Source organism: Pteropus vampyrus, unplaced genomic scaffold (genome assembly GCF_000151845.1).
Source record: "Pteropus vampyrus isolate Shadow unplaced genomic scaffold, Pvam_2.0 Scaffold424, whole genome shotgun sequence".
NCBI lineage: Eukaryota > Metazoa > Chordata > Mammalia > Chiroptera > Pteropodidae > Pteropus > Pteropus vampyrus.
In genome coordinates, this window is record NW_011889205.1 from 126,909 (window position 1) to 140,507 (window position 13,599).

The 13,599-nt window shown below is 50.4% G+C and overlaps 1 long non-coding RNA gene and 1 pseudogene across 8 annotated transcripts; both read left to right on the forward strand.

The window, feature by feature from the left end:
* The first annotated feature begins 2,086 nt into the window (after positions 1–2,086).
* Positions 2,087–2,202, forward strand: LOC111732097 (annotated as a pseudogene).
* Positions 2,203–2,519: 317 nt separating this feature from the next.
* LOC105306138 lies at positions 2,520–13,574 on the forward strand. 8 transcript variants are annotated; one of them, XR_002777420.1, is made up of 8 exons: positions 2,520–3,262; positions 3,537–3,694; positions 3,804–4,182; positions 9,946–10,020; positions 10,576–10,754; positions 11,586–11,795; positions 12,125–12,397; positions 12,647–13,574. It is a non-coding gene; the product is annotated as an uncharacterized LOC105306138 (long non-coding RNA). The 8 variants fall into 8 exon arrangements; XR_002777416.1 differs by having other exon boundaries at positions 2,520–3,385; positions 12,125–13,574; XR_002777418.1 differs by having other exon boundaries at positions 10,576–11,016; positions 12,125–13,574.
* Positions 13,575–13,599: the final 25 nt, after the last annotated feature.

The window sequence follows — 13,599 nt, forward strand, 5'->3', positions numbered from 1 at the left end:
GCCGGATGGCGTCAGAGCCCAGGCTGCAGTCCCAGCCCAGGGGACAATGTCCAGCTCTCTGTTGCTGCCCTGGTTTAAAAGGAAAGCTGAAGCTGCATCTGGCAAAGCACCTGTCCAAGGTGTCTTTCACGAGCAAGTCACCAACTCTAGCCCCAAGGGGTCTCTGTGGCCTCCCAGAAGTGTCCACTCTCCCAGAGGGACCTGAAGTCCCTGCTCTTGCCCTCCTTCCGGCTCCCAGGCAGGGCTGGAGCGGTCGCTCTGTACCCTGCCCTCGCCTGGGTTACCCTGGGTCAGGGCCACGTGGAAGCCGACATTCCTGTCCCTTAATTACATCGTAATCTCGCTGGACTATATAGGCTAGGAGCAAGGCAGGGCACGCCAAAGGGGGCACACACGCCCCAACGTGTATTTTCATCACTGCCAGAGTTAAAAAATAGAGAAGACAAATTTTCACTTTCTGTGTAAACGACAAGACCAACATCAGAAAACGCAGCGCCCACAATGCACTGAGGCTTACGCAGTTCAAGTTCGGGTGTCTGCGTTGCCGCCGGTTCTAACCACCCGGTAACAGAATTTCATAGTCTTAACACGATCTGCTGAACAGCGGGAACTAGGGGTCCTCTCTGACCAAGGGACCAGCGTTCGCCGGGTTCCAAGCCCCGCGTTACGGCTCCTTACACCCATGCAACTTACGAGTCTTTCTTGAGTTTTAAGGATATCGAACATTTGTCTCCATTTCTCTTGATCTATCCAATTACAGGAATCATATTTCAATTCAGAATTTGAGCAAGGGATGCCACGCGAAAAAGTAATTCAAGCTCACAAACAGCTCGGGTTTGAATACACTTCCGGCTGATGAAATAACGCTAACGGAACGTCACGATAAACAGTTTTAAGTTTCATCGACCTTAAAGGAGATGTTTTCATATCAAATGTCCCCTTTGTCACCGATTACTGATGTGTAAGCGCTAGGCTGGCTGGACAAGTGGGCAAGGACAATCAACCGAAGTAATAAACAGGCTTGGACATCTCCAGTCGAATGGAAATCATCCTGCAATGTGCTCATTTGTCTTTTTTTTTTTTTAAGGCACAGTTCTGCAGTTACATTACCGCCCCCCCGCCCCCCGCTGAAAGCCAGCCCATCTAATTTAAGGGTCTTTTTCAGCTCAGCAAATTCTGATCTGGAGAGTTGATTTGCATGGATTTTTGTACGATCCTATTTACAAACCAACTGAAAGAAAGAAAGCGTTCCAGCCCCAGAGTACATCGTGCAGCCCGGAGCGTGCCAGGGAAGACAGCGCTGTGCCGGGACACGCATACCCTGATTATGTGTCCTCACTGCTGCGGCCGCTCTGCCTGCTGCAGCGTCCGCGTCGGAGGGACCTGAGCTCCAGGCGGCCCACGGTCATCGGGTCCAAGAAGATGTGTCCCCAAGATCTGGGAGGGACATGGCTGTGTATCCGCTGGGATGTGAGTGTGACCAGATCTGAGGAAAGCTTTGGATTGACTGATCTGTTCCGAAATACATGTTTTTTTGTTTGTTTGTTTGTTTGCGTGTTTGTTTGTGTTATTGTTGTTGCTAGGTCTGAAACCCCACATCAACCGCTGCGCATATAAAAACCTGAAGACAAGGACTTCTGTCTTCACGTGTGCAGCTCCCTCGACAAAATGACCCCCACAGGAAGGGCCAGAGCAGGATGACCCCGGCTGCAGGTCCGAGGGGCCGGGGGCTTCGATCATCCTAAGAGGAGGATGAGGTGCAGAGGCGACCGAAGCCCAGGTTGTCATGGACGGTGTCCTCTGGTTGGCGACGTTATTGAACATGTCGGTTTCTTTTCACTCTGCCTCTACTGTGTCCATTTGCTCCTAGCCCTAGAGGGCTGCAGGCCACAAGCACGTGACCCTGCTCTGACAGCTCGATGCTGCTTCCAGCTACCTATTTACTTGGCCTTCTATTCAGCCACTTACAAAAATGTTCCTTAAAAGTTTTAAGAGGGCGGACGTGGTTCCATAGCGCAGCGGTGAGCCCGTCTGCTTTACACGCAGAAGGTCCTGGGTTCACACCCCAGGGGACCCACGGTCCCTGGTCTACGGCCACGCCACCCTGAACAAGCCCGTCGTCTGATCTTGGAAGCTAAGCAGGGTCGGGCCTGGTCAGTACTTGGATGGGAGACCACCTAGGAAGACCAGGTGCTGTAGGCATAAATAATAATAATAAGTAAATAAATTAAAAAGAGGGTGACGAAGTTATTTTGCTAGTAGCGTGACATGTTTTCTTGACGTTTTTGTATCAATTTTCCATTAATGTGACTGTTTTGGTAGGAGCCTGCACCGAAGATGTCTAAAGTAGATTTCTAAAATACCTTACAATCTCAAGGGTCAAATTCTGGATGAAAATGTTCTTTGTTGAAATAGCTTTCCAAAGAAAACTCTTTATTTAGTAATTAGAATGATAGGTGAGCCATTGAGCCCTCAGCCACCTCAAGAAAAAAGAATCGTGATGCCGCCATCTAATCGGCTTCCAAATTATGATCACGAATTTCTTTCGACTTCCGTGACCAGGTCAGTTTGTGGTAGCAGTAGTTTATGATAAGAAAATACGCATTCCTAAATATTAGATATTCTTTATCAATACCATACATCCTAGGTAAAAGCATCGGGCATTTGGGAAACAGGCAAGATGATATTTAAAATGATGAGATATTTTTAAACCGTCTATCTTAGTCTCAGAAATAATTCTGCAGAGACTTTTAGTGAGCTCTCACATTGAGTGAAGGACTGTGAGGTCATTTCTTACACTTTCTGTTTCTATCTTGTATACACTAACTGGATGAGGGCTGTGAGCCAGGGCTCTATCTGATGACATGGTGCCTGCCGACCTCCAGGTCTAATCTGGAGACAACCAGGGTGTGAATGTAGCAAGACTACAAAATCACGAAGCCACGGATCGGCCAGGAGGGGAATCAAAATGGGATCTCCTAGCGAACAAACGTGTGGTCCTCCCAGAAGTTTATCGTGGCTCTGGATGCGGACTCTTTGTCCAAACAGATATACTGAGATGTTTTCAGCATGACTCAGAGCAGCTGGGCAGGGCGGGGAGCTAGCCTCTTTGTTTTCTGCCTGATTTAATGGCCTATACCTTATAATAAGCCACAGCACTGCAGAAATAACAGAACGTGGCCGCATACTCCGAAGAGAACGAGAGGGTGTGAACGAGAGAGCCACTGGGGATCCCCAGGCCACCGCGCAAGGTGCCTCCACTGTAAGCCCTAGGCCACATCGAAAGTATGGCTGCCCCGTGCCTGCCTTTCCACCCTAGGTGAAAGGGGTGGCCCTTTTAACCAAATCGAAGAAATGATTATTTCAGTTCTCGAGAGAAAGAGACGTAAGCAGGATTTTAATTATAATTTGCCTAAAATTTATGTCTCGTAGAGATCGCACGTCCCTGTAAGCACGCAGTCTCACGAGGAAACTGTGTTTAATTGCTTGACTAAGTGACAGAGTAAATAGCCTACTGGCCTTTTCTATATCTCCAGAGCTGATAACATCTTACAGGCGGGGAAAGCAACCCTGACACAGGTGTGGATGTCCTTGTGTCATTACCGGGGCGGCGGAAGAACAGAACGAGATCAGAGGGCTGCAGGCAGCGCTTCACCTCTGTCCCCTGGTCCCCTCATGGGGACAGCGCGGTCAAGTAGGTAGAGATGCTGTGAACAGCAGCTAAGAGCCAACGACGGAAAGTAAATTCAAAATAGAGTTCACGCTGAACTTTATGAAATAATACACATTTCATTTCCCTGCAGGCCACATACGAGCTGTGAGCTCACTCGCCGTCGTGGGCTGGGAGCTTGCGACAACGTGCTCCTGACGCCGTGGTGTCCGTGCCGGGCAGGGCCTCGCCCACGGTGACCGCGCCTCGCCCACGGTGACCTCGCCTCGCCCACGGTGACCGCGCCTCGCCCACGTACCCTGCGAACGTCTTTCAGTGAGTCTTTGATTTTATTCTCACCGAAAATCCCCCTCGAACGGCACTAACGCCTGTTTCAGGCTGAGAGGTGAGCTGCGGGGGCCGCACGGCTGGTTGGCAGGACTCGCCAGTCAGGTGGGGACTCGCCCATCGGACCACGCGGCCCCCAGCTTCACCCACCCCCTTCGCTCACCCCTGGACACGTCTGAATTGAGGTAAGTCCTTCAGTATTTGGAAAGGTCCTAGGTAATTAAATGGTTAAATTACAGAGACAAGACTGAGAAGCTGGTGTTTGCATCGTGGAGGGGGTGGGGGGGGAGGGATGGAAACTGGTCAGGTGACTGGCTGAGGGCGTGGCCGCCCGGGATGACGAGACGCAGCATGGCCCGAGTGTTTCTTGTCTAAAAGTAATGAGACGTTCACATGAGAAATTTCAGGTGGACTGTCAGGAACCGAACTGCAGTCACGTGCCTCAAACAAGCAGTAATCAAGGAAGTCCTTTGTTTACAGCATTTCAGCAGCTGGACGATACACAAGGAAGGAAAACAAGACCCCATGGAGATATCACAAGACTTCTGACACCTTCACGTCAGTAGTAGCTGTCGCTCTTCCTTAAAGGGCTCTCTTTAAGGGACAGAAAAGGAGACAAAACAGAAGATTATCAAAAGCGTCTGTCGGTTTTTATCCAAAGACAGCGAAGCCAGGGACTGTGGTACAGCCAGAAGTCACGAAATGACTGCACAGCCGTGCCCGGTCCCACTAGGGCACACGATTAGCGGATCGATGAGCTGGTGTGAAAGTGTCCTGTGTGGTTGGTGCCTTTGCAAGGAAGAGTCACCTCCTTAAAAAAAAAAAAAAAAAAAAAAACAAGCCCCGGAAAAAAAAGAAAACCGCCAACAAAACAAGGGCCAAACCCCCCCCCAACGCAAAACCAACAACCAAACCCCACCAACCCCCAACCCCCCGAAGGGAAGCCCCGCAACAACCCCCCCGACTCCACAAGAAAACGCAGGTGCAGACAGCTTCAGGAACCTACTGGAACCCCACACGGGGCGGTGGGAGCGCTGGGGTTTGAGCCTCATTCGCCTGACTCTGACGGATGTGCCCTTCCCACCGTAACGCGACACCCCAGATAAAGTTCTGAAATCCACTGTACGTTGTACATGCAAAAGTCTGCAGAGCTCCTTGGAGAAGAAAGTCCCAAACTGCGTTGCTGGAAATAGCCAGGACACTCAACCGATGCTATGGCAATGAGCGTTGAGGTTGCCTTTGAACTTTAGGAAGTATAAACTTTCCCCTTTCCTGCAGGTCACTTGCAGGGAGAGCTGCAGTTCTGGCCAGGGATTTTCGGTCACGCACACGTGTTTCTGTGGTGCACCTTCTGGAGAGAGAGCTGACGGGTCCGCTGCCTGCAGAGCACGGGAGGTGTCCCGCCACCGATTTCTCTCTGCCGCTTTCGGATCCAAGGCTGCCGCGTCGGCCGCATTCTGTTTACGTTGCTAAGTTACGGAATATTTTCCCTCGCCTCGTCCAGAAAACTTTGTTCATTGTCCTTAAAGATATAAGCTACCTTCTGGAACATCTTTGAATAAGATGGAACCTAAATGTGCTGAGTGCACCTTTCTAAAATAAATTCTGGTTTTTCTTCCTCTTTCATGTATAGTTTGGAGAGAATCGTGTGACTCTGTAGTGATTTGAAAGGAAAGCTCCAGACAGATTAGAACTTAAGCAGAAATAGACCTGTTTAGAGTCTTTGCAAGCTACACACGCACGCACACAGACTCGCACGTGCGTGTAGGGAAGATGACTTAGAAAGGAAGAACGTTCGCACTCTGAAAGAGACGGCGAGACTGAGCAGCAGACGCATCGCCGTGACTCGGCCAGCACGTCAGGATGAGCGGGAGGGCGAGAATGACCTGGGTCCTCTCTGTTAACAGACGCAAGCCACCCGCTTTCAATTCTCTTTTCAAAAATGAAAAACCTGAGAAAACTTTCCATTTATTTCTTGAAGATTCTGAATTAAAAAAAAAAAATAGGTAAAACACAATTACAAGTAACAGAAGGCAAGCGGAAGCCTATATATTCAAAACGATGGTTTCTTCTTGCCCCCAAAAACCTTAACACAAAAAAATACACAAGGTCGACTTTGGAAATAAGCACACGCATTTCTATCTTTTATGAGTTTTCCACTATCGCATGCAATTAATGGCATCCGTCCTGCTTTTGAACATAACACGAATTCTCCAAATTCCTTTCCACTTTCTCCCAAACAGCGTTGGAAGCTGCCTGAGCAGCGTCTGCTCTGTCTCAGTGGTTGGTTTTAGGAAGATCCTTCTCGGTCTCAACGCCAAGGCCAAGACATAGACGGAATAACAGACGCACAGCACTGTAATGCTGGGGCTCGCCAGGCCCCGCTACAGGCCTGGCACAGACCTCACCTGCTCCCAGCTCCCGAAGCATCCAGGGCCATGTGTATGCCCAGGTTGCCATGGAATAAAGCAAAACGTTATAAAGCTGGGATTAACGAAGATCTTTCTGGGAAGAAAGCCCATCAGTTTTGTTTATTTCTTTCCCTTTTCTCCACCTCCTTCCCTTTCTGCGAGACTGGTACGAGAATGAAAGGTGACGGCCGATCGAATTACTCCGTCTACGGACAGGAAGAGCGAGAGGAGAGTGCAGCCCGCGTGTGATTTCTTCTTGCCCGTGTTTGTGCAGTTGCTTCTAACGCCGGGACTAGCTGTGAATCACGGCCCAGATTGGAGGACTGGAGGGTCATTTGCAAATTGATGGCTACGTGGGCCCCAATCCTGTCGTCTCTGAGAGGCCACTGGACTGGAGATCGCCGAGGCCCGTCCTAACGCCAGCATCTCGGAATTTGATGAAAGGCCGCCACCACTCTTACCCGATTATGCATTTGTGTGTGTATTTAAATCCCAGCACCCCAAGTGGAGATTAGGTAAGAAGTTCCACGCTTGGTTCTTTTTCTCTCTAGTCGTGGCCATCTTCCAGCAATGGATGGATAACCTTGCTCTGTAATTTAGGCAGCAGAAGTTTTGCTGAGGCGGAAAAGCTGGCGATTTTTACAAACCCGCAAAGAGAATAAGTTAAGTCGATGATATCAGCGGCCTGAGGAGAGAGCAATTTTAGTCGTCCAGTCCCAGGCCTGTCTACCAGAAGCAAGGAAGGTACTCTGTCCTGAAAAGGCCGGCAAAACCGAAGCTCCATTACTCAGAAAACAAAACAAAATGAAACAAAACAGTGTATTCTTTCCCGCCTCCCTTAGATGCAGCCTGAGACGAGAAAATGTAACCTTTGGTGAAAGGCGGGATAAGACATGTAGCCTTATTCTCCTTTTAAATAACTTAAAACCTGTTTTTCTAAGCATATTTGTATTCAAGGGCTTTTCGAGTGCGGCGTTTGAAAAATAACGCAGCTTGCACCGCTGTCCATGAGGTTGAAAGACATATCAGGTGATTCCCCATTTGGTGTGGGATGTAGGTGCTGCTGAAAGCTTTTCTCAAAGCAGCCTATGGGAAAGTCCAAGAACAAGATTGTGTGTGTGTGTGTGTGTGTGAGAGAGAGAGAGAGAGAGAGATTGAACTTCTGTGACCGTGGAGGTAGCATGTAGATAACTTTTGGGGTAACCTGCCAGGATTTTGGGGAACTCCATTCAGACATCCCTTAGGGTTCACTGCATCTACGCCAGCCCGCTGATGCTGGGTTGTGGGGTAGCTGAGGCTGTGTGACATCTCACTTGACGTCCATACACAAACGTGAGTCTGTCCACAACGTCGTGTACAATAAAAGCTGCTCGGCGTGGGCTTGGTTCCGACCCAGTGGGGACGAAGGATTCATATTATTTTCCTAATATCAGTGTGAGAATCAAAGTTTGTGACCCGCCCTTTTCATGTAGCTCAGCAAGCCAAACTTAACTGTGAGAAAAGGTGCCTCGGTGAGATGCTAAAGATAATTTGTTACGATGGGTTCTGAGCTAACTGGGCTCTGGAAATCTCGGTCGTACATTGTATTTACTTAAAGCCGAGATGTCTGGTGCTGGGAGATGGACCCCTCGGCCAGCCCGCATCCCACACCACGAGCTGCATCCCCCGCCCGCCTCCCGGCTGCACCCCCTCCCAGAGCCTGCTTCACGTGGAACAACTCTTTGTATTTAAAACAATATGCAAAGGTCAGAAAATCACAGAAGGCATGGCGACAACTCGTGTTTCTTGTTTTGTTTTGTTTTGTTTTTTTTTGTTTTTACCAAACGCCACAATGTCCTGACCACGGTATTAACTCTTCAGTTATCCATTCCGTGACTTTTTAAAACACGGGCTGCAAACCTCCAGCGTCAAACTGGATGATGGCGATTTGCAAAGGCTACTTTACGGCTCTAAGGCGGAGAAGGACACCTGTGGAAAGGTGACGCGTCTTCCCAACCCCAGGGGCAGGGCTAAGCCGCAAACGCGAGGCAGGAAGGGAGGGCGGCGAGCTCCGCAGGGCGCACAGGTGCGCTCGGGGTCCTTCCGGCACCCGGCCCGGACCCCACACCTGCACCGCACTCTGCTCACGTCGTCGCTGGTGGGAGGAAAGTGTGCCAGAGACAGTTGGCCGCTTCTTAGACTCGCTTATGCTTTTCGTAACCCGTGACAGGGAGAGAGTCCAGGAAGCCCTCTCCAGTGACCCCGGGGGGCGGCGCAGAGAGGGATGCGGCGGCAGAGCAGAGAACAGCTGTGTCGTGCCCGGCCACGTGACTCAGCTTCGTGCAGCAGAACATTAGCTCACTTCCTCTGTGGCCCTGCAGCGTACGCGTGGAGAGGGGAGAGGCTGGGAAACACGTCCCTTGTCACCTAACTCCCCCAGCACCGGCCAGTGATGCTCCATCCCCCACACACCTCCCCCGCCCGACACGATTCACGGCGCCACGATCCCGAGCTATTTCTTGTTCCTTATGCAACAGGAACCTTTTAATGAATACCCTCAAAAACGGAAAACCGACTGTCAGCTTTTAATGACTTTCCAGCTCTTGCTTTGTACTTTTAATCTTAAAATAGGACTGATCTTTTTAAGGCTACCAATGTGTTCGCAGTCACCCAGATCCTTCTAGTGAGTAAATTAGTCTTCCGGAATAATAATTCGGAGGCTTGGGGAAGCGCGTTAACTCTTTAGGCTCGCCCAGAGTAGCTCATTTGCTCAGGGGACTTCCATAGGGCACATGAGTCACCAGCAAAGGGTGCTCCCCGTCCTCCCCCACCAGCCCTTAGCACATGTAAGTGTTTACACATGAAAGACCCAGAAGGCAGCAAGAATCCCAGGAAGATGAAAGAACTCCAGAATTGCATTTCCGAGAAAATAGGGGGAGAATCCTCATCTGCCCCCACCCTCCCTTTATGAAGGATCACGCTGTCACCAAAAAATGTCACTTTCCAGATAACTCGGGTTGGCTTGTGCAAGCCTCCAGAATACCTCTGTACATGCATTTGGATAAATATTCCTAAATCATGTGTCGGATGCCCTCCGATGTTGTGACAGTTGGTGTGTGGTATGGTGTGTAGGTGCATCTTTCTGCAGGTGTGCAGCTGGTCACGCTGACCAGGCAATGCTAGGGCACACCTGTCTCTTGGGGCTGCTGGTGTGTGGGGGTTGTCTGCTGTCACACAAATGACTTGGTCTTTCTTTTGTCTTAGAGTTTGATAATTTTGAAAGCTCAGAAGTCTAAAATCTGTGAGAAGAGCTATCCTCTGTTAAGCAGCCTTTACTTGGCCATATAATTGTTTTACTGTCTCTTCTTGCTGCTATTAAGTTTTTAAACTCCCTGTGGTCACGTAAGCTCTTCTGATTTCTTCCTAGGTTTAGATTATACCTAAAATAAGAGCAAATGGCACTCAGTGAGGGTTTGAAAGACTTAGTGAAGTGAGAGAAATTGCATAAACATCTGTTTGGTTTGCATCTATCTGTTTTCATCTGTACTTCAAAAACAGGAAAATGGACTCTGAAAAGGCAAGTGGCCCTTTCTGGATGTTTCAATACTAATCTACCCTCCTCAACGAAGCAAGGTAGGCTGCTCTGAAAAACATTCCATTCTGGATTTGTGAATCTGCAAAGATGTGTGGATGGCCAAGCTTGCGTGACTGGCCTCCTGGTAGGGAAGAACGTGACACAATTATTATGAATTAAAATCCCTTCCTTTCGACAGCCAAACATGGCCTATGAATAACATATACGATCAATTATTAAACATTCATCCTCTGTCTGTAGGTTTGTATACAAACCTGCATGCATTTTAAAAATTAAAACTTAAACATTAAGGAAGTAATTTAAAGAAATACATGCTGTCGTACATCAAACACCGAAGCTTCCTCGGGCTTGGAGATTTTCCTTTAGTTTAGGGAAGACTCATCATTCCAGTCTGAAAAGAAAAATGATCCCCTATTATGTTCAGGCAAATAAACCTAAAATATCAGATACGATTGTTCCTGCCTCTTGCACATGACACATAATGAGGTCCTGTTGAAATGAGAATGTTTACAGGAACTGCCTTTCCATCAGCGGGGAAGGACAGTAGCGTCCAAATGATGAAAATCTATTAAAACCTCTGTTTTTTGCATTAGATTGTCACTGCCTGAGGGCTGCATGTGGAGGTGAAAAGCCAAGAAAAACAAGAAAATCCTGAGGCACCGGCCAATAACCCCGAGAACGAATGCTCTAATTTAGTTCTAATTTGAGTTTGAGGAGAACGGAGGTGGAATCTACGGTCCGGAACAGCGTCCGAATCGCCTCCGATCTTCAGGTGCGCTGGCCTGTCCCCTTCTGGCTCCTCATCTGCGATAACTTATCTTCACAGAATCACTCTGTCTACTGGCTGTGCCCCTGGCTGCACGGACCCAGCATCAGAGCCGGCACGGAAGCGCCGTGCTGGGGACGTGGTTCTGCCAGCCTGGCCAGTCCGGTTGGCTTCCTGATGGTCCCAGCTCATCAGTCTGAGAATAACCTCTGTACGTGGCGATGGTAAAATACTTTGAGAGGCTCTCATGGGAAGAGAACTCTTTTCCGTAAGTGTAGGTTTAGTCTTCGCTTTAAAAAAAAAAAAAAAATTCTATTTTTTGTCCATTATCTCTCCGCCCCCACACCTGGTCTTTCCATTTCAAACAAACACACTCAACCACCCCCCACCATTCTCCTGCTGTCCAGAGAATTCCATAATGTTCCCATCACATCGGCACATGTGGTTCCATCGAAATTATGGACCGAAGTGAAATGAAAGCCCGGGACTTAATGACTTCACCAGGGAAGAGGTTTCGAACAGGATCAAGGAGGAAACGTGGCGGGGGTCGGAGGGGGGTGTCTGCCAAAGGCAGAAAAGGCTGGAAAGAAGAGGCGGGAAGCGGAGCCAGTCCTCCTGCCTCCGGCACGGATGTCCTCATTGCTCTTATTGTTGGACACTTGACACCATCTGCTCTTTCCATCTGACCCTAAATGAAGAGGCTGGAGACACAGCGTCGGCCGCGCGCGGCTCTGGGCTCGGGCGGGGTTTGGCTCTGTGAGTTTGGAGAAGTCACCCCACCTCTCTGGTCCGCCTTTTCCTCCCCAGTAAAACGGAACCGCCACATCTCTTTCGCAGGCTTATTTTAAACGCTAAAATGGAGAAGTCACGGGCGTGCAGCACAGTGCCTGGCACAGCAGACGCATCCACGGCAAGGTACGATGCTCCGTACACTTCGGCATAAAAGCACGTTTTCAAACGCAGAGCAGAGCATCACGTTTTAAGCGGCTTTTCGAAGACGCCACAAGTCAGTTTCTGATGTTGCCAGAGAACTGGGAAGAAAAGGAGGTGTGTGGGAATTCAGAGCACCCCTCACCGCCACGCGGGCGCGCAGTAACCCACGGCTGTTTGCCTGCCTATCGGATGTGACCCAAACGGCACAATCGTAAGGGAAACGGGCCCCCCGAGATGATACTCAGAAACCCACGCACGCGCCTCCATGCAAACAAGCCCCGGTGGGAGAGAAAACGTATGTTCCTTCAAGCAATAGGTGTCACGTAAAAACGATCAGCAATTAATTATTTGTGAAATATGTCTAGGGTTACGATTCCCCCCCCCCCCAATGGATGACTCTTTTCATTTCATTAAATCTCACTGAAGCGTTTACATTATTTTAGGTACAGTATCCCATTCGTCTTCACGTTGGAGCGAAGAAAAGAGAAGTCTGGGTTCACGACGAGACGGTAATAACGCAGCGCATTCACTCGCCAACTTAAGGCGCCTTCTAGGGCTACGGTCTTTATTAAAGGTTGAGAAAGGGGTTCTTGGGGTGCGGAGCCCTCCACTTCTCCTCTATTCCACCCTTTCGCGTCCATGTGTTACTCCAGCTTCAGTCCACATGCTTTTGAAGGCAGAACTGCTTCTCGCTCAGAGGACCACCAATGTGACAGGTGACAGACCCCAACACCCCGCCATGTTCTAATTCAGAAGTGACGTGTCCTTCTCTACCACCGTCTTGGGAGCGGGCGGTGCTGGGGATGAGCTCAGTTCTAGAACAGTCCCTCCTCCCTTCCCCATCGGTCCACCTCTAACCTCTAGCCCCTGGGCTCCTGTCCCCCAAGGCTAGATGTCATACCGTCCCTTATCTCCCAGCATACTTCCGCTCCTGGCTCTCGGGGGCCTTTTCGTTCCTCCTCCAGGTTCTGAGTTCTCTGGGCCTGAGATCAGAACCTACAACTCTGGGCAACGAGATGCCCCCGGCCCCAGCCCGGCTGAGAACGACCGTGAGCACCGGGCCCGCTCGATCTGAGGAACGGTCAGTCCAAGCCAACAACAGCGCGACCCGCTTAGCGACTTCGGTGTTTGCGATGCTTAAACAGAGTCGCTTCTCGGGGGCTGCATCCAATACGTCTCTCGAGTTATAAACTGCCGAGCAGGTGAGGGAGATTCGGTCACAGCGGGGCTACCTTCCTCGGTGTCTTGGCTAAGTTCGGTCTGCCTCGGTTCCAGAAATCCACATATGGAAAGAGGAGTTTCACACAGAGAGGTGTTTACGTTTACATAGTGACTTATATACGACGTCCTCTGAGACCCTCGTTCGTGGAAGCCAGTGCTCATCCAGAGCACGAGCTGCTCCGGAGGGAAGGCCCTGTCGCAGAACCACAGCCCTTGTCACCTCTCCCTCTGCGGTTTCACGTGGAGAACAGCACCGACAAAGACACGGCCCGGGTCACGTGTGTGCGGCCTGACTGGAAGCAGCCGAGGAGAGTGGGAGCCCAAGCCACCCCTGCTCGGACAACTGCCCTCCTTTTTGTGGGGGGGCTGGCGCGTCAAGGCCTCGTCGTCCTTCCCAGCCTGGGACCTGGGAGCCACCCTACGACACGCATCCTACACGAGAGGCGGAATCCTCACCCGCACGGGAGACCTCCCCGTCCATCACCAAGCAGCCTGCTCGGCACACCAGGAAACGCCCACCGGGCTCAGTGCGAGTGCCTCGCAGCGGGGCGTGCTGCTGCTCGAGGCACCCACACACCGCGGGGGCATCGTGCGTGGTCCGGCGCAGCGCCCGGCGCCCGGGCTGTGGCTCGTGTCTCCTTTAAACAGCACGAGGAGCATCTCCCGACACAGAGTAACCTTCGCAGGGGTCACTCTG